At 51.3% G+C, this 25177-nt stretch overlaps 1 long non-coding RNA gene across 2 annotated transcripts; it reads right to left on the bottom strand.

Moving 5' to 3' along the window:
* Window positions 1-12333: 12333 nt before the first annotated feature.
* Window positions 12334-16991, bottom strand: LOC109370490 (uncharacterized). Of its 2 annotated transcripts, XR_014887288.1 has the most exons (4): window positions 16176-16991; window positions 15601-15693; window positions 13511-13715; window positions 12334-13419 (listed from the first exon to the last, which is right to left on the bottom strand). It is a non-coding gene; the product is annotated as an uncharacterized LOC109370490 (long non-coding RNA). The 2 variants fall into 2 exon arrangements; XR_014887287.1 differs by having other exon boundaries at window positions 12334-13715.
* Window positions 16992-25177: the final 8186 nt, after the last annotated feature.

Raw genomic sequence — 25177 nt, 5'->3', positions numbered from 1 at the left:
CAGAGCAAGGGGAGATGGCAGAAGACTTGACCTCACAATGCAGTTGTGTTGGTTTTTTTTTTTTTGCTAGGAGGATGTGCATCTGCTGGGAAATGCAACCTGCCCCCACAGTTCTAAGGAACGGTTGTAAAAACGGGTGTAAGCCGAGCCCCGGCGCTCCCACGTATTCTGCTGGCACCTCGGGGCTGTGGTTGGGGTTCAAAGTGGCCACAGGTGTTGGGGCCCCAGGGCAGAACTGTGATTGGCACATAGCATTTCGGTGCCCACGCGCCCAGACCTCCCGCAGCGGGGTCTGGAGCCAGGCGTTCCCTCCCGGCTGCCCCACAACTTGGCCTAGAGCTACGTCTGCACAGGCGCCTGTTCAAATAGCATGGGGGCAGGCAAGCTGGGGCTTGAGAGCAGTGCTGGGGCTGAGAGGTGGCAACCTGTGCTCCAGGAGCTCCGGTGCTTGCAATCGTACGCTCCCCTTCCCACTGGACCCAGCAGTGGGGAGAAGGTTAGCGCCCACCTGCCTGCTTTTGGCTTCCAGAGTGAGACGTCACGTCCCATGTGGGGCAGTCTGTACCGATGCCGCGGGTCATGGCAGATAATGCAAAGTATGCTTAGAGTCCTGTCCTGACTTTCCTTTACCAACAAGGAAAGGTCCCAATGTTCAGCAAATCCCACACTTTGCTCAGTCGGGCACTGGTGCTGCTGCCCAGAGGAGTTGTGGACACCCCATCCCTCGAGGTGTCCAAGGCCAGGTTGGATGGGACCTGGGCAACCTGATCTGCTGTGTGGCACTCCTGTCCAGAGCAGGGGGGTTGGAGCAGGAGGATATTTCAGGCCCTTCCCAACCCAAGTTATTCTATGATCCTATGATTCCCAATAGCATCCCCAAAAAGGGACAGTGTTCCCCGAGTAGGCTGGGGTGCAGGCTTGGCCAAGAGGGTGTTGTGCTATGCCACAGCTCACTCAGGCACCTGTATCCACCCTGTGCCCACTCAGCAACACTCCCTGGGCAGCTCATGCTCCCAACACCCCTCTCTTGAGCTCCTGGTTGCTTTCCTTGCTGGATCCCACCCCACCACCCACCCCCACAGTATGCTCCCAATGGGTTGAGCCCCTGGGCTTTGCTCTCCCCAGCACAGCAGTGGGGTTGCCAGGGCTGCTCTGTGCCCATCGCTGCTGCTCACCCCAGCAGGGCAGCAGGCACATGCTTTCCTTCCCTTGCCTTTTCCCCACGAAGGAGGTCACACCCTCTGATTACCTAACAGCAGCCGGCTCTCGGCAAAGCAAACAAACTTGACATTCACATAACCTGCCGCGCTCTCTCCGGCAGGGATTATTAAGTCATTAGAGTCTGTTAGCAAATTTTCCCAAATACCTTTTTCGCTTCTTCCCAGGGGCACCTTCATGGTTAACGATCCCAAACTGCAGGCTGGGCTGAAATCCATCCACTGCAGCCCAGCGACCATGGGGGTGTAGGAGCTGCGGAGGGGATGTTGGGAGCTTCCCCCAGGTCATTCCCCCATGAGGATGCTCAGCTCTGAGCACCCCATGAGCAGCAGAGCCCGAGGAGGGGTTTTTGCAGATGCAGCAGCCCAGGGAGGGCAGGGAAGGGATGAGGTGTCCCCCCGGCAGGGAGGTGACCCCCATCTTCCCTCAGTAACACACACCCGCTTTTCTCCTTCGCTGAGCTGGCAGCCCAGGGCGATATTTCTAACAGGCAAGTGTATTGCCTAACTGGAGACAGAATAAAAAATAATCATAAAAAACCAGTCAGGCAGGCCAGGTCAGTGCAGAGGAGATAGGTTTCACCCACCTGCAGCTGACTTGCCCTCTCGTTCTCAGGCTGAACAGCGTGTACATCAACAGTCTGATGAGATGCAGTTTGGTAACTCAAGGCAGCAAGCCAGCTGTGCCCGTCCCTGGAGCCCCTCAGCATGAGCAGCCCTGATCCCAAACCCACCATCAGCTTTGTGTTGGGGTTTATCCCATAGAGCCCTTTGGAGGTGGCTCCCCATGATGGATGCTCCATGCCCCCCATCCTACCCAACCACCCACACGTTGCGTGCTGTCTCGAGAGGAGAGGAGCTTGCAGGAATCCCCGGCATCTGCAGCCTCTCCCCAGGGCGCTGCTGGGGAGGCTCTGCCAGCAGACACCGGGGTTTCTGCAGCCCAGAGGCTTGGCGAGAGCCAGGAGGAGAGGCAGAGCATCCAAAGCCCAGGGGGCTTACATGGCACAGTGTGTGTTCCGTCTCACCAACCTCCCAGGTTTTCCATTTGCAGCGGAAGCCAGGTCTGAGGGAAAGAGTACAGCTACCACCTTAGGCATAGGCAGGCAGGGAACACCAAGAAATGCCTCATACTTTAGTCCCAAGCAGTCTCATACATTTGGGATTGATTAAATAATTACAAAACCCTCATCTGTTTCTATTCATATCAATAAAACCAGAAATGACAATAAAGCTATTGCTGCAAACCTCACCTCTGGGCTAGCTCTGTACAGAAACACACTTTCTTCTCAGATACCACTATGCTCCTTTGGCCAAAATCTCTCAGCAGACACAACCAGGCCGTGCTTCCCAACCCAGGCCATCAGCATTTTTGCTGCCCTGGAGAACCACATCGTTGAGATGTCATTTGGGATGGAGTCACCCAGTTCTGCAGCCGCTGCAAGAACCCAATCCTGCAGCTGCTAATGCATTTTTAGGACCACAACACCGAGTCCCCAAGGTTAAGTTGCATGGGAAAGAGAGAAAGTGCCCCTCTCACTCTTGTCCTTAAGGTGGGGGTGGTGATGGAAACGGGCGGTGCTGGGTGGGGATGCAGAGAGGTGTTGGCAGCAATACCTTCATCATGGAAAAGTCTCTGATTTCCCAGACAAATGCAAGAGCCACAGAAGCTGGAACCACCTTTCCCTAAAGCCTCTCCCCAACCCCTGCAGGCATGGAGGAAATGGGGTCTGTGCGATGGGTTGTGGGGGAACAGCCCAGCCCTAGGGCAGCTCCCAGCTCCACACCCAGCCCAGGACACAGCAGGACCCCCGGCAGGGAACTGCTCCTCCTCGCCTAAGGTGCTCATGGAAAGCGATTTGTCACATGAGCCTGTTTGCTTCCAAAATAAATCTCCCTTAAAGGCAGGTAAATCTCAGGCTGGATCTGTTAGATACCCTAATGTGGCATTAAGCTGAAGTTAAGGTTATATTCCTCCAGGGATGCCAGATGGGATTTGCTTTCCTTGAAGACAGGACACGTATTTCAACTCTAATGGGTTGATGGAGCCCCTTTTATCTTGTAAATATGAATGAGGAAGGGGGAGCTATTAAATAAATGGAGGGGTTTTACCTGAGCCTTTTTCCCTGTCATCGGTTTGGACTGTGTTAAAGATCTTTGTTTTCTCGGTGGAAAACTCGCTCAATCATTCAGAAAGGAACTAAATGCCTTTTGAGAACATAACCTTTATTTTCCAGATAAATGGCTCACTCAGAGCAATTTGCATGTGGGAAGCTAGCATACAGTGCAGAAAATATATATATATATATATATATATATTTAAAACCCAGTAGCAACATAGGTCATGATACAAACATCAACTGCTGAGATGACTTCTCTGGGGCTGGAAAGTTAGGGAGCTCAAGGCAATTCAAAAGGATGGGGAGGTTTTGTGCAGCAGATCTGCATAGGGCTGAGCAGAGGGATGGATCTACATCATCTCAGTAAGTCTGATCAAATAAAGGAAGCCCACCAACCCTACTCTGCCACCTTCATCCCCAGGGCTGGGTTTACAGTCCCATCACAGCCACTCTCTCTTTCTCCCAAGCTCTCTCCAGCACTGGTGCCACCATTGGTCCCTGACACCTATCACACAGACCCAGTGGCACTTGGCCATCACTGCCCCAGCACTGTGATTCCATGGCCACATCAATGGCACAGGGACAAGCCACCACTCCCAGAGACTCCAGCGACAGGATTCCCTACAGCACCCAACTCGGTGCCTCCCACAACAGCTCCTCACCCCCTGTATAAGCATTTGCCCGCTGGGAATGAACCCATTTGCCCAACCCAGAAACATTCCCAGACCTCCGTGGCTACGCAGACCCCAGTCTGAAAGCCACCACCACCTCCTGCGAGGTAGGAAGGGAGCTGCAAGGCATTCCCTCCCTCAGCACTCCCCTGCTATTGGAGGGTGCAGAGCTGCAGCCCTGGGAAAGGCACTGGGAGCCGCCGCCAGCAGCTGCAGCACGATGCCAACTCCAGCTGCTTGTTAATTATGGTAACATGTTGTCTCATGTACGCACCTCCGCAAAGACGCTGTATTAGCTTGATAAGTATTTAACACTTGGCAAGGGGGGGGGATTTCCACTTAGCATCCAGCAGGGCTGAGCAGCAGGGAGGCAAGGTGGCACGAGCAGGGCAGTGGGAGAGGGCAGGGCAGGAGGCGGCAGGTCCTGGCAGCGATGGGGACTGAGCCTTGCATGGGCTGGGTTAGCACTGCTGGCAATGGGGCTGCGTGGGATCCCGGCTTTTGTAGCCTCTTGCCATCACGCTTCGTGCTCAGAGCTGCCCCTGCACAAAGCCCAGACACTGCTCTAAGCTTAATCCGTCTTGCAAATGGGTATTGTCATCGCCGGTGCTTTTCTTCAGCAGGCTTTTCTTGTTGGCTCTGCATGGCTGGCCGCCGTGTAGCTCCCGTTGTGCTGATGGCAGGGGAACCACACAAACACGCGTTCAGGTCCAACGTGCTGCTCACGAGACATCTTCATCTGCAGAGCTGCCTGCCTGCGCTGAGCCATGGGAAAATGAGCCAGAGGTACTCCTGTGGTCCAAGAAATTTCCCTCCTACGTGACCAATTCTGGGCAGGGTTGGGGATAATCAGACCCTCCTCATCTCCAGGGTTCATCGCAGCCCCAGAGCCAATCTGCCATGCTCTCCCCACACCTTACATAGGGCTGTGGACAGCACAGCAGCACCACCTCCCCTCTTCATTAGTAGGTTGCATTGGCCTCTTCCAAAGGTCTGAATGCAGATAAATCTTTTTTTTTTTCCCTGAATCAAAATCAGTAATTATGAGTCAGTGTTAGCACAGAGCCGGTGAGTCAGGCACAAAAGCATTTTTCCCTCTCACCCTCCAGGTCTAAGGTACATCACTCGCCTGAGCCTCCCGTGTGTGGTCTTCATTCAGGGCTTTCACAAACATCATTAGCAATCCATAAGCGAGTTCAGCAACAACCCACAGCCAATGCTGCCACCTCCTCTTCAACTCCCTAGGGTGGGAAAGCACCTGGGAAACACACAGGTGGCCCCCACCTGCTCTGTGACAGGGATGCAGAGCAGAAATTTCAGCCTTTCCTACAGGGCTCCCCTCACTTTCAGATTGGCAGCCAATGCCCAGCGTCATGGTGAGCATTGGCCCCAAAGGTGTCCAAGTCCATTGCATCCCCAGCACCTGGCTCTAGCACTAAGGGCTGCAGGCACACTGGTGCCCTTTCCCTTCAGCAGGATGGTACCCAACAGTCTGGATATCCCCAGCTCCAGAATCCTGCCTCTCAAATACCACAAGCCCCTGTCCCACAGCCAGGGGAAGGCTCTGAGCTGGGGACACAGCCCAGCCCAGCAGTCCAGCCTCCCCAGCAGCCCATTTCTCCCTCCCAGCTGCAAACCCCAGAGCTCCCCTGCACAGATGTGGACTTACTTGCCTTTGAGCTCTGGCGGGTTACTAGAGGGGGTGTTTTGCTGGTGGGTGGGGATGGTTATGGCTGCATACTGCCTGCCCACTCCCTTTGATGCCAGACTCATCTCCTTACCCCGTCTCTGCTCCTTACATCTCTATGGAATTTAACTCCATCCTTCCCATTGGTGGCTGCCCCTCCTGCAAGCCAGCCTTGTGCCAGAGCAAGCATGCTGCCCAGCACCAAGCACCAGAGCTATGCATGCATGGGAAGACTCCATATGTTCATTATTTGGGCTATCTCAGAAGCAAAAAATAACGTGAGAAGGAGCTGTCAGCCTCCAGCTCTGCACCGAGGAGATGAGCCCAGCGGATGGTTTGCTTTTTTTTTCCTCAAAGCACGCAAAACCCCAACAAAACAGACTTTGTTTACAGCCCGTCCTGTAAACCGCTTAGGCAGTCGGAGATGAGCTGAAAGCTTAGACATGCCGTAGAGTTACAGCCAGATGTGGTTTCCAATGGCTGAGTTAGGCACCTCGGAAACTCGAGGTTTATTAATGAAGGTGCCTGCTGAACCATAACGGGTGCTGTAATTACCTGGCTCCGGGCAGCAGGCAGTGCTGCTGCAGCCAACCATGCGCCCGGCCGAGCGGACACAGCATCTCCTGGAGGTGAGCGAGGAGGTGAAGGTCATTCCCCATGTTGACAGCTCTACGGCTTGGGTGGATGGCTGGGGGGAGATAACAGCCTGAGGGTCACAGCTGATAAGAGATGAAAAGGCTCTGGGCGGTGAGGAATAATGGTGTGTGAAGGGCGATGCTCTGCTCCTGGTGACAGTGCTGGGTCTGAGGATGGTCACCCAGGGACCGGGACACAGAGCACGAGGTGGGAGCTGGGCCTTCCCCAGTTCAGACTAATGGAAGGACCTCCTTTCCAAGCCCTGCATCACAAGGGCTGTTCCACAGATGGATGCCAATGCCCCAACCACCACGCAGCCCCTGCAAGGAGGAAACAGTGGCAAGCAAATGAAGCTACATATACCCAAGAGCCTGCAGTAAAGGGAGAAGAAGCCACAGGGCTCTGCAGGGGTACAGGTGAACCCATGTGTCCTCCCCATCCCCGCTGCATGGCCCCAAGGGGTGAAGCTATCGCCTCACAAGGAGGCACTGCCTGGGAGCTTTTCACACCTGATTTTGTCTCTTGAAGTTTCACACCAGTGAATAACTGTGACCTCGGGAGGGGAGTGCATCGGCTATATTTCCCAAATATCAGCAAATTGTGTGAGAGAAAGAGATATGCTAAGGGGGCAGGCTGCTCAAACCATTACCATCCTTCTTAGTACCACTTAGCTGAACCGTTAAAAAGATCCAGGGCTCCCAAAGACAATTAAGCTCAAGGGAAGCCATAAATCTCAATAAACATCAGGCCAAGTTTTCTTCACTGCTTGAAACAACAGATATAATTTCATTGGTTACTGAGCTCATGCTCCCAAAGGGATTTCAGATAAAAAGCCACTTATTCAAAACACCAAACCCAGGCTTCTCCTGTCTCTCAGGCTACCATGGGGTCAGATTTCCCAGCATGGGAACATGCGCCCCGCGGTCTGCAGAGGTGGAGCTCTGACTGCAGCAAACCTCTGCAGATTTATGATGTCTGCAGCACGGTGCTGTGACCCAGCAGTGGGGTCAGCAGCCGGCACCTGTGCTCAGGTGGCCCTGCTTGGATGCACAGGCTGCTGCTGGAAACAGCCTGCTGCTTGCAAAGCCTGCTCTGATCTGCACGCTTGTTCCTGTGGGCTGAGGCCTTGCATGGGCACAGCTACAGCCTAGAGGACACGGTGCTTTGCCAAGCCAAGTGCAGTGCTGGTATCTACAACCTGTTGAACTGAGATAGCTGTCCCGGAGCACATCAGCTCTCCTTGCTGTTCTAGGGGAAAACTGGCAGCTTATCCCCATGCTGTTCACCCAGCCTATGGCCAACACCTCTTGTCCATGTTTTCCTATACAGACATCATTGTGGCTGAGCTCTGTGCCAAGGCAGCACACGACAGCCCGCATGCCAGCCTTGCTATTTTTTACCAACAGCTTTTGCATCTGCAGGGCTGGGCCCTTGGCTCTGAAAGCTCTCTGCAAGGTCGCTCCATTCGCCAAGTGCAGCTTCTTTGTGCTTTGATTTAAGTTCTTGCGTGCTTCTTGTATTGATTTCTCTCAGATGTATTTTATGGGGAATAAGCACTCAAACCAGAAGGCCAAGACCTCCCGCCTTGTGCACAGCATGGTAATGGATGAGCTCTTTCTCACGCTCCCTCCCCCTCCCTCCCCACTTCTCTCACCTTTTATTTAATCCGAATCCAAAAGCTCTGGGGTCAAGGATGGCCAAGGCACAGACACGTGAAGCTTCTCTGCCCTGGGTACTTAGCACTGAGCCAAGCAGGGCACGGCGCAGCCACAAGCAGGAGGGCTCACAGCTCAGGCTGCAGATGGTTTCCCCTTGCAGAGATGAGGGCGATCACCTCCTGGCACCCTAAGAACCCAGGGAAGAATCAACCTTCTGAAATCCCAAATCCAGCCCACTGAAATAACCATACTGTGATGAAGACAAGGAATTCAAACGTTGTGCAATACACTTCCATCTGACGTCATGAGCTGAGCTGAGGAGCTGGGGTTTGGAAGGCAGCCTTCCCTCTGTACACAGGAGGAATAAAAACATTATTATTGTCTTTCCCAGTGAACTGCAAAGCCTGTTTTTAAATGAAACTTGAGCTTCCCATCTCATCACGTGCTTCCAGGAGCTGGAGCTTTCCGAAGACCAAATACTTTGAAACTCTGGATAAGACCATTAGAGTTGCTTAATTTCCTTTATGTCCATCTGTTTCAGTTCAGCTCTGTTGCTTCTGTCCCAGACAAGACATTTGGCTCTTCCAAATAAATCTTATAGCCCATTTGGATTAAAGACTTTCTGATGCAGCCTCTGAATATAATCCCTCTGATTTGCATCTCAAAGAAATTGAGTTAAAACCAAGCGAGAACCATACCCAGAGTGCTCGGAATTGCTGGCGGACGCGATGCACTCGTGAGGTCCCATATGGATAATGGCACTTTTGTTTCTGATTTATCCTGAACTGCCCCGCTGCCACACCAGCACACTGCAGGACTTCCAAAGCAGACAGAGTGAGAACATAACTGACTGCTTCTGCTGTTGTCCAAAGCTTGAGTTCTGCACCCGAGAAACTGAGAAGGCTGCAGAGAAAGCGTGAGACACACTTAGGAAGTGTGGGACAACAGATCTCCCTGTAGGGACAGCAGAGGGTGAATGATGACTAACATTGGAGCTGAGTCAGGTTCAGTGCCATTCTGCTCATCAGCTCCTAATAGGTACTTTGCTCATCCTCAGAGGCAACACCGACAGCAGTCCCAGCGGTGCTCTCCTATGGCTGCTCAGTGCCTGGGAACCTTATCACGTTTTGTGCAGGAGAGCTCAGGTCATGGGATGCCTGGGTGCTATTCCTGGCAGTAACACAGCTCCTTCCATCCCAGGCAAACCCTTCCCCCTTTCTATGTCCCACAGTGCCTGCCTAGGAAACAGCTGTGTGAGATACTGGAAGCCCCAGGTCCCCACTATTACATCCCATTCTGTAGGATGGGAAGCCAAGTCACAGTGCAGGTAGGTGGCACAGGTACCAGCCCCACATCAGAAGACGCTGGATACAAGCAGGAATCCTGGGTAATAGGACAAAACAGACACCCACACTCCTTATAATGACAATAATTAATCATGGGGGAGAAGGGAGCAGCACTACCCCAGCCTGAATCCTCACCCAGAAAGCCCTCATTTTCCCCCACTCACTCACCACTGGAGCACAGGCTCCAGCCAAGCTGACCCAGCACAGACCACCACAACCACCCTCCTCCTGCCACCACCTCAGCCCCAGAGACATTACAGAGCCATTAAAAGCCAAATTCATTTCCACAGCTGAAACCAACTGCCCGTAATACAGTATTTTTTGCAGCTGTGGTTCAGCATGGCACCTGAGAGCTGTGAGGTTAATGACACGGGGCTGTCAGCAGCCTTAATTATATTCCCATTTTTCCAGCCCCTGATTAGCTTTAGAGCTCATCTGGTGTCAGAAATTTGGTGCCTAAGCTTTGACAAAAGTGTTTCATTATTACTTAATAAATGGGTAAAGAGGGAGTGCGTATTTAAGCTCTGCCTCGTTAAAGCTTCTTTTTTTTATTATTTAACCTCACCAAAGCTCCCTACCTGGCTGGGAGCCCCACATTGGGATGCTGGGGGGGCTCAGCCCCATTATCCCCTCCCCAAACCTGGCTCCATAACCCCTATGAATGTGCCCTGTTTTGCTGGGAGCCTGCTGCTCCCCATCAGCCAACGGCCAATTAATAAGGATCATTTATTACTGTTATATCGCCTCTAGAGCAGGCCAGGTGTTTGCATTAAAAAATAAAAATAAAAATCAAGAGATTTAAAAATAATAATAATAAAAGCACAAGCTTTACATCAAAGCCCCGAATGGCTTAAAATCTAAAGCAGAGCTTAGTTTGTTCTCGACATTCAATTTCCTCCAGCCCTCAGCACAGTTAATTAATTTGAATATTAATAACAGTGGTGAGAAGGAGCCCTGAATCTTTTCTCTCCTTCTCCACTGCAGACCTCGCCATGCCTCAAAGGGGTGCCCAATTCCTGGATATTTCCCTCCAAAATCCTTGCAGCTCTCAGCCTGTGCCTTTTTCCCTTTGCAGGAAATTCCTGGAGTGAAATCAGGGCAAAACCATCCTATCGGCACTCAGGATTTCAGCTGGCTCTGCTCTCATGGCTGGGTGAGATGTGGGGAATCAGCGCTTTGCTCTCCAGCATCATAAGTTGGATGCACTCTTCCACCTGATGCAGCTCCCAGAGCCCCTCCTGGGTTTGTGGGCTCCTCCAGCAGCATTCCCACTCTTCTGTGGGGTTGGGAGCACAGGGCTGTCCCACAGGGCTAGATTTATGGCCCTGCTGTATTTCAGTCCCTCTGGGCTTGGCCATTTCCATGGCGGCTGCTGGAGATCAAGGCCGCTCTTGATGACGGCATCCTTGACCTGTGATCAAGCTGAAGCCAACGGAAGTTTCCAGCAACATAAGCCACTTAATGTTTAACTTCTGTGGTAGCTTCTGGAGACTGATATGATATAATTTTGGCTCTGCAAAGACAGCTTAGCTCAAGGGAGTGGACTGCAAGTCATTAGCAGGACTGTTCTCGCCCCAGCTCCTCGCTTTTAATTGCTGAGCGAAGCGGCATGAAGCATTCCCAGCAAGGAGCTGCAACCACATGAAATCTGCCTCATTTGTAGCTTCATTCCAGCACAGCTGCATGCGATGGAAGTCAGGCTGACATTAACAGGGCCACATCCCAGGTCCACAGTGATGGTGGGGATGGAAGCAGGGTCAAAACTCATCTAGAGCCCAAAGACAGATGAGGAACAATGACTTCTAATTGACAGAAGAACCACCCAAGCAGGAGGGATGGATGTTTTCAGCACAGCCTCCACTGCCCCATGCTGTGCTCAGCTCCTCTGACAGCCCATAGAATTGACCTCAGCTCCCCATCCATACGGTGGGTCCTCATGTGGGGACAGATATTACCTGTGCGCTCTGCAGGGCTGTGCTGAAGGGCAAGCATGGGGCTGGCTGTGCTGAGCCCTCCCAGCCTAATAACAACATTAATTAGAGCACACAGCCCCTTCTTCCCACTGTAAATCTCCATTAGCCATAAACTGGATGGGCCATAAAAGGGAGTTTACGACAAACTCACAAGGCGATACATGTTTGAATCCTTGGCTCCGTTGCAGTTGGTAATAAAGCCTTCTTTTATTGGAGCATATACTCTGCCCTCAAGATAACATACAAGGCCCAGGGCTCCTCAAAGACATGATGCAAAGCCATTTGTTGCACTTTGATTTGCTGCAAAGCTACACGGAGGTAGGAGAGCAGAGGGAGGTGGCCAACAGGCTTCAGCTCTGCCAATCCCATCTCAGCCCCAAACCACCACAGCACGCAGCATGGCAGGGCGAGAGCCTCTGTAGTGCTACATCATAAACATAGCAGGGGGCAAACTCTAGTAAACAGTTAAAAAAAAAAATGCTTGAGATTGATAAAAACACAGACAGAAACCCGCCCTATGAGAAGTCAGTTCTCAGAGAGCGATAGGTCGGGGTGCTGTGTTGGAGGGGGTTAATGGTTAAGCTTCTGTTTTTGTTTATGAGTCTGGAGCAGATAATGCTGCATGTCATCAGAATAAGTACAGACTCATTGAGGAGCATAAGGGCCAGGCCAGGCCTGGAGGAGATCTGTAGGCATCAAAGTCCCAGGCAGGGCATTTAGAAAAAGGTCCAAGAAAGAAAAAAAGGAAACAAGGAAAGATGAATACTTGCAGCTGGTGGGGTACCTGGGCACCAGCCCATCCCACTAACACGGTCCTCTTCCCTGCCTCTCTCAGCAAGGTTTGTTAGCTGGAGGGTAAACATCAGCACTGCCTTGGGTGCAACCCATTCTCTATCTCTGCCCTCCTCCTTGGTGATGCTCCCCCTAAAAAGGAACCCAAAGTCCTCAGGCGTGCACTTCCCTTCCAAAGGCAACAGCACACTCGTTAATCCCAGCTCAGTCTGAGGCAGCCGCAGACACCGGTATGAAATCATTGCTTTTATTTAGTTCAGCAGTTAGGTATGATTGTTCTGAACTGCGATTCAACCCTGCTCCCTTCCATCTCCAGCGGTGTTAAAAGTAACAAGTCTATCACCTCTGGAGCCATTTCTCTGTCGCTCGCATCTTGCTGGAGCTGCAGAGTTTTGCTGGAGGGCTTCATCTCTTCCAGACAGCCACCTGTCAATTATCCCTCTGCCCGACAAATAAAATAAGCAGCCAGAGACTGCACACACAATAGCTGTCCCCATGTGTTTGCAGCAGACCTGCTGGAGGAGCTGAGCCGATGTTCCAGGAGCATGGCTCCAGCACTGCAGTCTGGGCTTGCCTTCAAGCTGAAGCCCTGCACACTGCTGCCTTTATGCTGGAGGATATTTCCATCTGACTGCTAACACTGAAGATTTTGGGGCCAGTGCTGGACTAGCACTCAATGTCACGTGTGATCAGACCTGGGAGGGACATGCCCCGATTCCTGGTGGCAGCACCACTCCATGGCTCTTCATGGCCCTATTCCTGACTTACCATGATGGGTAGGTTTGTATTCATACATACGTGCAATTTCCCTTTTGTCCTTACACATATTGCTTTTTAACATGGGCACAGGCACTTTCCATACACCAACTCTTTCTCTTTCATTGATTTCCCATTGGTCTCCTCATCCCAGTGACCCATGATGGATGGAGAGACGATGGATGAATGGGTGGAGCACCAGCCCTACTGATCTCATGTCCCATAGCCTCGTCTTCCAAGCCATCACCTTGACATCCTCTTCCTGGACATCTTCAGAATCTCTCAGATCTTTCTGACCCATTGTAGCAATCACTAGGGTTCATCTGGGACATCAGCAGATCTACGAGTGATCCCACAATGCCTGGACCCCACAATTCCAAATTCCCATAGAATATCCCAAGTTAGAAGGGACCCATAAGAATCATCAAGTCCAACTCCTATGGAAAGCTCCAAAACCCACCCCACACTACCTGCTGTGCATGGCCTCATCCAGGACATCTCTCCATGTGCTCCCCATTTAGATCCTTTCCCAGCTGGGTCTACAAGCCAGACATACTCTCAAACTTCAAGGAAGAAAAATAGAATCATTAAGGTTGGAAAAGACCTCTAAGATTCCCAAGTCCATCCTTAATCCACCCCACCATGCCCACTGACCTCAGTGCCACATCTCCATGGCTCTGGAACTTCTCCAGGCACCAGGACTCCATCACTCCCTGGGCAGTTCCAAAGCATTACCAATCTTTCAGAGAATAAATTTTTCCAACCTGAGGAGCTGGAAGGCTCCACAAGCACTGAAGCCCCAGGTCTGGCTTTTTAAAGATGAATATTCCACAGAGAAATTAGTCATTGTTTTTTGTGGCTGTTTTACAGAGACAGAAAAGAAACTGATGTAACAGCAGGCAGCTCTGAGAAAGCTGTCTGAGCAACACACCTTGCCCCTCTCTGAGACACCCGTCCCACTCCTCTGACTCCTGCAGAGCCTCACATGGCCATGGGGCTCCAGGGGGGCAGGGAGGCCAAACAGATCGAGCCAGGAGCCTGCAGCCAAGCTTGGATGAGACTTTGGTCTCTCTCTTTAGTCCTATGCCACTGCTGTGCTGCTCCTGCTACCGAGTGCCTGGCAGTCACAGGGCCATAACAAACATTACTCATCCCCATCCAGTGCTTACCAGCTCCAGCTTCCAGCAGTCACACATGACGCATGTGTTTACCACCGGTGGGAGGGTTTTATATATATCTATATGTTTTTACTGCAGTAAGTGTCCCTGTTTCTGAGGACAGAGGAATTATTACCAACGCTTTCATGGTATAACAAAGAGCATATGTTGTACCCGGCATAAATTTAGCTTCTGATCTGATGAGCAAGATTTTTTTTTTTCCCCTTCTCTGCCTCTAAATGTACAGATGAGTGCTCACATTCGTCCCTAATGGCAGTGGGGAAGGGGAATGCTCAGAGCGAGCAGCGCACGCACACAAACACATGCACAGAGCTAGAAAAACACCCCGGGTTTCTAAACCTACCCAGCAATCCTGCAGTAATCTGCTCAGTCACAAATATAACTCAGGGACAATAAATAAGCTAACAGGAGTTAAATAAGTTCAGCTCCTTAACCTTTGGACGGATCAATCCCTGCGTTATCTCGCTTCTCCCCAGCCCCTCTCCATCCCCCACACCTTGTCCCCTCCTTCTTTGCACTGTGTTGATGCCAGGCAGTGGGCAGACACACGGGGAGGTGGCAGGGAGCTGGGACACTGCAGAACAGCCAGTGCTGCAGAGAGATATTTCACTAACCACTTCCTTTCTGAAAAGGAGTGTGCGTATAAGCAGCAGCAGGGTTCACTACCTGCTGGCATCCTGTGCCTTGCAGGGCCCTCAGACCTTCAGAAGGATGCAGTTGGAGTACATGTGAGGAAAAACCCAAATTTGCAAAGAGCCCAAAGGAGCAGTTTGCAAAAGGTCCTCAGTTCCCATAGTCAGCATAGTTTGTTCAGCCCTCACAGAGGGCTTTGAGCTCCTGAATTTCCCTCTCAGGCAGCTGGGAATTGCATCCCCTGGGAGTCCACGAGGACGGATCTGTGTGTGCCCACCCTGTGTGGACCAGCAGGCTGCTTGTCAGCTCTTCCTGCCCCTTGCTGTGACTCATTCTGTGAATGAAAACACACTCATTGGGAAAGTATGAGCATCTGAACGAGATGCCAACCAGCAGACGCTGCACTGGAAGGAGGTGGGCAGGTAACGTGCACATCTCAGTGCATCCTCACAGCATGCACACCCACCCAGGTGGCAGAAGTTTTTCCCTTCGAGCCTCTCAAAAATGGGGCAACTCCAGCATCATTCCTGCTGCCATCTCGCAGCCCTTCCCAAGGGAGTGACACTGCCATCTCCCTTCTGTGGGACCACAGAGGCTGTCTCTGAGCAGGGAAAAAGAAGCTGCTTTCCAGCCCTCCACCCCCAGAAGATGAGTTGGAGGAAATTAACAATGATGCACAACTGAAAAAAAACTGAATGGTTAGAGGGAGTTCAAAGCTGAGCCAGTCTTGAGACATCTGCACACCACATGCCAGGCTGAGAGAAGTGCTCATAAATCCTTCCAGGCTGGCACCAGTGGAAGGGAGCTCAGAGCACTCAACCCAACTAGGAGAGTTCCCAGTGCTTCTGTTCTGAGAGGCTGAAAACTCCATGGAAAGGCGGAAATGAGGGAAGGAAAGCAGCTCAGGGGGAAACATTGAGTCATCTGAGTTACCTTCATTTTGTAAATGGCTACTGTTCCAGTTACCAGAATGTCGTGTCCATTGAAAAGTGCATTTCATGATTCAAACACAGATTTCCAGCAAACCTGGGGATGACAGGACAAGCGTGATATGAGTCTTCATACAACAGGAAGGCAGCTGTGAACTAACATGGTAGAAAAAAAACAGAGCCCAGCTTCCTGGAGGAAAGGCCATTCTTCCAATAAAAGTGAAGGAAGCTGCACTGGGTGAAAAATGTCAATCCCCTTTAACAGAGATCAATAAGGCAATGGGTTCGGTCTGCTCACACCAGCTGCCACTGATCTATTGCTGTTTGCAGAGGCTTTCATTCTGCTTGTCTTTACAACTTGGCTAATAGGAAAAACTTCACAGTGTTAAAAAGAAAAGTGAGCAAACGACCCAGGAATCAAAAGTGGAGGAGCTTTGCAGCTGAGCGGCCTCAGGATGCTGCGTGCTGGAGGTGCCAACCAGGCAGCAATCCAATAGCAAGGCCCCAGGCTGCAGCAAGTGAGAATTTGCTCAATTGCAACAGCCATAAGCACAGAAATAAAGGAAAGAAGCTGCTTACCTTCAGAAGGCCTCAATGCACAGAGATCTCCAGCAAGAAGCCCTTGCCTCCACTGCCAACCCTTAAATGAGGTCTGGGCTGGGGTGGATCCTGGCTGCAGCCCTTCTGGTCAATCACTCAGTGCACTGAATGCACCTGAGCTGCCCTGGGTTGGCCCTGCCTTCCCACCAGGTGCTCACTCACTGCTTCAAGCCCTGACTTAGCGTTTCTGCTACAGCTGCCATGCGTAGGCTTTCTCGGTTGCTCTCACTGCAGACGTTGTTTTCTCCCGGAAGAAAGTGGAGTTAAAGGCAACTTAAAGACATGCCCTGTGCCTGCCAGGTGGCTGCTCTGCTGGTCTTTGAGTATGGAAATGGCTGGTGGCCTCCAAGTCCAACAGCAAGATGCCCAGAGCTCCCACAAAGGAACAGCATGGGAGGAGATGGGGCCTGCATTCTCACGGATAACAACCCCCAGGGACTGCAAATAAACTGTTGGCAGCAGAGTGACCCACAGTATCCCTGGTTCACGATCCCCTCTACTCCACCAAAGAAACCCAAACCAACCCAAATCCGCTCCCAACACCTGAAGCATCACCACTGTCTGGTGACGAGAAGCAGAAGCACAAAGTGCGGTTTGGGCTCAGCAGACAGATGGGCAGAAGAATGGGATGGAGCCTGGTGCCCCGGGCGTGCTGCATCCATCTCTCTGCAGGAGCCTCCCAGTCTGACACCGCTCATCAGAGCACTCAGTCTGCAGAAGCCCTTCAGAACAGAAGGGCTCCCATGGGGATGCTCGAGACCAGACTTTCCTAAAGTGCTCAGCAAACACCTCACGCTCTCTGCTTTTTGGAAACTCTGACACACACAGCTCTTGACACTGCTGTCTCATATACGTATGGCTGACTCAGATAGATATATGGCTGGCTTAGCATACTTCCCTTTCTTCCTCCCCTCCCCCCGGAGTTTTGCATGTCTGAGGCTGTTTCGGATAAAAGATACCAAAAATGAAAATGCATTTGGGATGTCTGGGAACCAAGAAGTCAGACTGCAAGAAAACCAGACAGGGTTAGAGCCCCAAATCCCCGTCTCCTGCCAGCAATCTAAACCCTCTGCTGACTGCAGGTTCCAAGGCTCCATTTGCTCCACGGCAGCAGCAGCAGTAGCTATTTCAGAAGTGTATTCCATCAGCAGTAATGGGTCTTTCCTCATAAGCTGTGTTTTCATAGTAAATCTTCGGTCTTACATTGCATTACAGAGTTCAGCTGCCGCTAATCCTTAAAAACAATTCATTTCCAACTGCAAAGTGCAATAAAGAAAGGATAATCACTATTAATATTAGTTATTGTTATTGATTTCAGCTTTAAAGAATTGATTTTCAGTCCCAGCTGCATTTATGAGTCTCTTTGCTGAAGATGCATACACAGAGCCCACCACTGTTTTCAGACCCTTGCCCCAGCTCCCAGCCGTGGACGTGGTGGGAGGAAGATGGCTCTTCCCTGGTGATGCTGCCACAAACCTGCCCAGGTTGGGGACATTGCCCCTGGGGTTGCAGCCCCAAATAATAAAACCCCCTTCTTTTATTCAGTTTCACAACGGAGCAATTCTGTGACTCAGTGCTCCCATGGAGGAGTGGCACACAGCCCAAAGTGGAATCGCTGTGGTTGGAGGGCAGGGGATGCCAACTTCCACGGGTTCTCCTCCACACATCCATGGCAGCTTCCTACGTGCGCACAGAGGAAAGCATGGAGATTAAAAAGAAAAGCATTATTGCTTCCTAACAGCGAGTCCTACGATACCACTGAGCCTTCCAAACCCTTCCGGAGCTGTAAATTCAGTTTTAAAGTCTGCTCATGAGGATGGCTCTGCCTGGAGCTCCCATTCCACCTGCCTTCAAAGCTCCTTTAAAAGACAAAAAAATGGCCTTGGGGCAAAGAACCCCCCATGGTGGAGGGGCAGAACCAGGCTCTGCCCCACTGCAGCACTCCCGTAGCAATGCATGGGTGCAGTGGGTGCCCCAAAGCAGCCGATGTGTGATGGGAGGGTGCCAAGATGGGAAACACTGCTGAGAGGAAGAGAGAAATATTTCACTTCCCTCTTTTTAAGGTGAAAACTGGGTGGCTGTTTTCGAATCAATGTCTTGCTTCAGAAGTCACTAAAGTTTTGGTTCGAGGGCATCGATGCTAGGAACCTCAAAAGCAGAAAGGGTTTGGTTTGCAAATCTGGAGAAATCAGAGCCATTAAGGCTGGAAAAGAGCACTAAGATCATCAAGGCCAACCATCCACGTTTTGTGTCAGTCAGTGGGCTCGCAATGGAAAGGTTTCCAACACGTGGCTTTGGAAAGACGTTCTGGAAGCTGTATCCATCCCTGCTGACCTGCAGCCAACTCTACTCTTCCCTCTTGTTGTTTGGAAGAGAGACACTAAAGAAAATCCTCCGTATTCAGCTCTCATGTCCTTGAGTTTTAAAAGTCTCCCCCGTAATACTTGGAATATAACCCACTGGGGATGTAGGAATGAAACTGGGATAAAAAACACCACAGCCCGGACTGAAAAATAATTAAATGAGCACTTAACCACCATCATTATTTTCCACAATTCCTATGTATATGCTAGATCGGGTACAATGGTCTTGAATATTGTTCCACACTATTACTGTGCTATAAATTATTTGAGCAAAGCATGGCAAGGCATCGTAATGTAATATATTTTTATAGTGCCATAAAGTAATTATGTGCCAGACAACAAAATCCTACAGAAGTGACATATTTTATGCTTAAATTATAATTACATTAAAAGTGTCTCTTCCATTAAATGTTTATAGAGCGCACACGATTGCTGCTGGTCGACTTGTGAACAAAGACAACTGCACGGAGAGAGCAGGGAGATGCACTGAAGGGATCACAGAATCACCACATGGTTTGAGATGGAAGGGGCCTTTAAAGGCCACCCAGCCCAACTCTCTGCAGTGAATTGTGGCATTTTTGCTGTGTTTCTGGCCAAAGCTCACAGTAACATCGCTGTTTCATGGCCTGAGCTCTGCTGCCTGGCTGAGCAACCTGTCAGTGTCCCATGAGCTGCGGCGTTGGTTTCTCCTTTGTTTCACCTCTTCTGGAAACGAGGAATGGGATGAATTGCCCGGGGTAACACTGGGACTCCTACAGCTCCAGTAACAAGAAAGCTACAACTTCTCTTGACTGCGACTCAAATCAACATCTTCCAACACCATTTTTCCATTGATCTTGCAATGTTTCAGCACAGAACAGACAATCACATCCTCAAATTTGCTCTTGGAGCCAAGAGTGCCTCTTCCGCAGTAAGAAGAGCCCAGAGCTGTGGATATTTGCTTTAAAGCTGTGTGGGCTGCAGCTCACAGGAAAAGCCCCCATTTCTCCCACTGGGGCGCAGGGATTTTTCTTAGCTCTTGTCTATCTTGGGTTAAAACAAACCAAAAAACCATGCGGGGAGGGAACTGCCCTGCGCCCGTTGCTGCTAACAAGGTAACAGGGTGGTTTCTGCATGGATGCTGCAGAAGAAGTGAAAAGAGCAATGTGGCAGCAAGGGCCCCACGGCCATCCCCTGCCAGGGCACTCTGCTGGGAGCAAAGCTCTGTGGTGAGGCCATGTGGGAGCACCTCCCACCTCCCCAGCACTCACCGAGCGCCACGTGCTTGTGTCTGGCGGTGGGATAATGGCTCGAGTCTGCAAGGAAATGGCTTATGTGGTTTCAGCCCAGCTTTTCCTGGAAAGTGCCCAGCTCCCACCTCCCGGCTCTGTGCTCTTCCTGCGTGACTCACGCGGGCACACAGCGTCCCAAAGGTGGGTGTTTGCCACGCTCTGAAGGAGGTGACATCTTTCCAGGGAGCAAGGCTTGGGCAAAACAGCAAGAGGAGAGGACAGAGAGAAGAGGGGACCTTGGGTTTGCCATCCCAGCTTGGCTTCCTGCCACTGTGGGACCTTTAAAAGTGACTTTGCTCTGCGTGACTCAGTTTCCCCATCCAGGCGGAAGCTGTGCACAAGGACAGGAGTCCAGGATGAGCAACCAACACTGTGCAAACAGTGCCACACACAGGAGCGGTGCGAAGATACACAAAGTGCCCTTCCAAAGGCATCAACACCCGCAAAGCCCACGTGAGAAGTGAGGGCAGTTAAACAAGGCTTTGCAAAGGCTGCGTTCGTCTCTATTCAGCCGCCTCTAGCCTGTCTGTCCGTCTGTCCACGAGGAGAAAACAGGGGTTAAATTCAGCCTTCACAGCTGAAATATTCCAAACATAAGGCGGATGTGGCATTTCCCAGGCTGCATGGAAATCAGAGACACATGCAGACGCGGCCATGGCAGCACATGTGCAGGGTTTATATGGAGGAACCACATTGCCTGCTTTTTTTTCCTGCTTAAACCCATCCAGACTGAAGCACTCCAGCCCTAAGTCATGCTGCAGTATGGAGTTTCTCCCATAGGACAGAGGCATGGAATCTACCTTCAGTTCTTGACCTGAAGGCAGTGCCTTTTTGCAACGAGCTCCCAATCCCCACCAGCTCTGGAGCTTTCTCTCCCTCTGCATCCTGCCAGAAGCTATGCAACAACAGGAAACTGTTGGAGGGACTGTTCTGCATTAGCTACAATGCAACTACTAGCTGCAGCCTGACAAAAGCTTCCTGCACTCCTTCCCAGGCAGTGAAGATGTGGCCTCAGGCAGAGGTCGGAGGTGATCATGTGTTTTATGGCCATGGGTACCTCATCCATCCCTCTGCTCCCACTCATCGTCTGCATCCCCATAACTCCTTTCTTTGCACTTTCAGCTCCTGCTGAAGGCTTCCCCTCTGCTCATCTCTCAGCTCAGTAATGGGACAAACCTTCTGGCACCAACCCCAACAGCAGATAGAGGTCCTGGGGAAAGTCCCCACTCTGCCTTGCATCCTTACTGCTGAATTCTGCATTGCTAATGCAGAGCAGCACTGCAGGCAGCACGTCTCTGTAGGGCTATCGGCCTGCTTATATGGTGCCAGGCACTCAGCCTCCAAACCTCCCGCATTACAGCAGCTCTTGAGGCATGCAATAATCTGTCAGGAACGCAACATCTGCCACACCACCCTGGAAGCATATATTTTTGAGCAGCATCAATCGCACTGAAGTGGCCTTGTGGCACCCAGGAGAGGCTGGGACACGTTGTCTTCTCACAGAGCCATCAGCCAGATGTGCTTTGCCTGGTGATGCACCTATACTTCAACTTTCCTATTTTTCCCTCCTTCCCAGTGCCCCCAGAGCCAGCAGCTGGGATGAAGGAGGTGCTGAAATGCTTTGTTCCCTGTGGGATTCAGACTGAGGTGTTACTCCCCACTGAGCCCACCCTCAGCCTCGCTGCATATTTGGGCCCTGTGATATCCATGCCCATCCCACAGCCAAAGCCCACAGACAAACCCCAGGAATTTGGATGCACCCCATCCCCATGCCAGGGCTTGCCTCGCTGGAGGGGCTGCTTCTGAACCCAGTCACAGGATGGCTGGGGGGATAGAGAGGGCTGGGGGAGGTATAGAAACCAAAACAGAAACAGAGCTCGGAGAGAGGGGGGGATCCTTGTTTTCCATCCAGATGGGGGAGGAATGCCTTGGAGTGCCCCCAACAGCAGCTGAAGCCCAGGGGCTGCCTTCACCCCCAGCACCCACCCTCACTCCTCAAATCCTGGCAGCGCACAGCCTGTGCTTCCCTCCCACTCCAGACAAACCAGCCTTTATCTCCCCACTAAGTGGGCAAGAGGTGCCTCTTCCGACGAAGGCTGCCGCGGGCAGGACGCACAATGGCTCTTTGTAGCAGCTATCGAGGAAGCTGTGAGCCTGAGGAGCAGAACAGGTTTGCCTACAGGCTGAGCAAAGGCTGAAATCCTCCCGGCAGCAATAATCCATGGATCTGAGTGTAAGAAAACCCCCCGTCCCCTGTAACTTGGATGTGGGACAGCCTTACCCACAAACCTTGGAGTGCTCCTGAAGGTGGCAGAGCTGCTGATACAACACCATGGGATGCAGCCTCACATCTTCCTGTGGCCCCCAAAGCACACTTGTGGTGGGGAAGGACTAACATCTGCTTAATTTGGAGTTGAAAAAGATCACAGTCCTTTAGACAGCTTGGACGCATATTGATTTGACTGTCATGGTCCCAGGCTGTCGTGCTGTGTCAAAGCAAGAGGTTTTGATAAGGCTGAAGCAATGAAAATGCTGAATATTCCCTTCAGGAAAAGAATTCCCAGGACAGTGATCTTCATCCTATCTCAAGAATGATGCAGAGTGCCCTGTCTCAGCCTTTCACAGGGAGAGGACCATTTTCTTCACTTTTCCAACCCCTTGCCCTCCTCTGAAACTCTGGATTTAGCCTTTGTCAGGGATGCCAAGGATCCTACATATTACTGTAATTAAACTGAAATGTCCATAGAATCAGGACTCCAGAAACTAAAGTCTAAAGGTGAGCAATGTCAATGTGGTTGATGGAGCAGTATCTCCCACATGCTGCTGTCCAAGGGCTCCCATGGACTAGATGGAGTAGATGATCTTAGAGGTCTTTTCCAACTTTGATTTAACCATTCGTTGATTCTATGATGTCTCAATGGAAACCCAGAACAGCCCATTTCCAGCACCCACCCACCTCTTTCAGCATCAGCTCCAGACTTTGATCCTTCAACCACCAACATCAATATCTATGAAACAAATCCCCTTCCCACCTGCCTGGAATGTCTCTGGTACTGGGATTGCCCCAGGTACAAAGCAGGGGGTTGGGATATCTGGTTTCTATTTGCAACCCACGCACAACCCAGAATCACTGTGGGACATTGCTCCTGGCATCAGACCCACCCAGGACTTTATGTGGCATTGTCACTCCCACAACTAAGTCTGCAGCCCAGCATTCCAGGGCAGCCTCTGATGGCCACGAAGGGCTGAGAGATAACTACCTACAAGCGGTGCCCCAGCACTGCCAAGAATGATCATCACTGCTAAATCTGCAAAGTCTGCCTCTGCCAGGCTCCTGCCAAGAGCAGTTGGCAATCCCTATCTGTAGGGCAGCGGCCAGACCCAGCCTGGGATGCTGCAGTCCTGTTGTATTTCAGAGCAGAAATAAGGTTTTGTGTTAAACAGGTGGAATTCAAAATGAATATATACCGAACAGATGATGTACCATCGTGGGAACCCACTGCTCAGTGCAGGTGAGATTTGTCCTCGTGGCTCTCCAAAAGTGCCAAACAGGTAAAGAATTAAGGTTACTTCTTTAGGAACTGAGGAACTGTGACGTAAAAGAAATCTCTGTATGTGATGCCTCCATTCTCAAGAGAAAAATCAGGGTTTTATTTTAAACCTCACCTCCTGGCTCTTCTGCTCCCCATTCTGCAAACTCAAATTCCTTCACAGCCAGCTATGCTCTGGGTTGTGAACCTGGAGGGGCTCTCCAAGATGCCAGATCTCCCTGGCCAAGCTGTAGGTGCCCCTGTTCATTGCGGGGAGTTGAATCAGATGGTCTATATGGGTCCCTTCCAACTCAATTCTATGACTCTATGCCCAGGCAGATCCACCCTCCAAGTGCAAACCCTCTCCTTGCAGAGGCACAGTGCAGATGTGGGGCTAGGAGCCCAGGATCTGGCTGTGAGGTGCATGCACGGATTGTACCTGGGCTGATCTCCTGCTCCCTGCCCAGCTCCTGCCTGGAAATGAGCTGGGTCTGTGCAGACAGAAGCAGCTCAGTTCTCCTCTGGCAGTTTTCCCAGTGCAAAGAAAAGGATAAAAAAGGAGAAAAATATTATTTTTAAACAAGTCTAAAAAGAAAGAGCTGAGAACAGGTTAAATACATATTCCAGGCTCGGTCCTCCCTCCCCCAGAATCAGCAGGATTCCCATCTCAGTACTGAAGGCAGTACTGAGGAGAATTACCCTGCAATGCAAACACACTGGTTCCAGGGATCTCCTCTTGCTGGTCCTGGTCACTCCAGGAGTGCCCAGATAGGAGCTGCCATTATAACTGGTGACACAGTCAGGCTGAAGGCCTGCCACCAGCCCCACTGCATCCCCCAGCCCCCTGGGAGCAGGGGATATGGGGCAGCCATTCCCAGCACCCCACTGAGCCATCCTGGGTGACCCTCTGTTTGCAAGAAGTCAGCACTGACGCTGGGTTCTTTGCAAAGCATTTGGAGTCCTACAAACTTCCAAGTGTCACTATTAGAAACAGACCCACTTTTTGAATATCCAGATTTGGGTTCAGCTGCTGTTAATCTTTAAGCAATGTACAGAAGACCCGTTGGCTTCCCTCAGACCAAAGGACACAACTGAAGCCAAGCATGGGCTTAAACCAGGCTTCCAAAGGAGGTGAATGGAGTTCAGCATTCCTGAAGCAGGATGTGGGCACCTGCCCGGATCTCTTCTGAAAACAGGATGTGCAGATAGCACGGCTTCACCTGGCTGGATGAAGATCTGGGACAGCCCCGTGCCCAGCTTGGCTCGGTGTCCTGCGTGAGATGTCATGTTTTCCATTAAAGGAGCCATTCAGGAAACGATGACTCGGAGCCTCACAGAGGTGGATGCTGTAAACAAGGAGGGATGTCTGCCGGTGCCAGGAGTTTGGTGCCAGCAGCACGAACTGACAGCAGTGGATGAGCGCAGTGAGAGCAGCAGCACCTCTCCCCCGAGCTGTAGGACTCTGAGCATCTGAGAACTTGAGCTCTATTCTGTTTAAGCAATCCTCATCTCCAAAATGAGGTTATGGAGAATCCACCAAAAATCCCTCTGCGTTTCCTTAGCATGGAGGAAATGAGTGAGCTCAGCTCCGGCTCTCACAGTGAGCGTGCCCTGCCAGAAATAGTTCTGCTTGGGCCAGCAAAGCTGAGCTTCCCAGGCTGGATGGGGAGACTGAGAGCTTTGCTGCTCAATTCCAAGGGGAGCGATGTGAGCTGCCAGCACTGAAACCAGCAGCGTTGCTTCTGAGCATGGAATCAACCCTGAGCAGATGGACTCACGGTGCTACCGCTCTCTCTGCTCTGGATATGGTACTGGGA

The sequence above is a fragment of the Meleagris gallopavo genome, chromosome 19 (assembly GCF_905368555.1).
Source record: "Meleagris gallopavo chromosome 19, MGAL_WU_HG_1.1, whole genome shotgun sequence".
Taxonomy (NCBI): domain Eukaryota; kingdom Metazoa; phylum Chordata; class Aves; order Galliformes; family Phasianidae; genus Meleagris; species Meleagris gallopavo.
Note: the sequence above shows the minus strand (reverse complement) of the source record. Positions and strands in the feature narration are given on the sequence as shown.